General features: G+C 56.9%; 1 protein-coding gene across 2 annotated transcripts in view; it reads left to right on the top strand.

Moving 5' to 3' along the window:
* DAB2 (DAB2, clathrin adaptor protein) overlaps positions 1-392 on the top strand; it is a 42,539-nt gene that overhangs the window by 851 nt on the left and 41,296 nt on the right. The window lies entirely within an intron of this gene.

Genomic DNA, 392 nt, shown 5'->3' on the forward strand with positions numbered 1-392 from the left:
ACCAGGGGTGCTCGGACCCCAAGGAAACCAAACCATGCTTCGGGAGGGGCTGCCTACAAGATGTGGATGTCCAAACACAGAGAGGTTTCCTCACAGGTTACCTCACAAACACGGCAGGGGTGTGTAAACCCACAGCAGTCGTGGGTTAAGGGGGCCTAACTTGGCATCAGTTCCCTCTCAAGCTGGGTACAGACGTTACACATAATCGGCACCAAGTGATGGGAAGTCACAGCAGACCCACACCCCTCCACACGTTCGGGGCGCCTCACACGGGCTGAACATGGCAGGAGCCGGTCCAACAGCGCTCTGCACTGACGTGCACTCAAACCGAGTCCACTGAATTTAGCCCAACTTCTGCGCCAGATCCCCGTTTTCATGAAGAAGCCACCGCG

The sequence above is a fragment of the Gavialis gangeticus genome, unplaced genomic scaffold (genome assembly GCF_001723915.1).
Source record: "Gavialis gangeticus isolate Ggan-Ray unplaced genomic scaffold, GavGan_comp1, whole genome shotgun sequence".
Lineage (NCBI taxonomy): Eukaryota > Metazoa > Chordata > Crocodylia > Gavialidae > Gavialis > Gavialis gangeticus.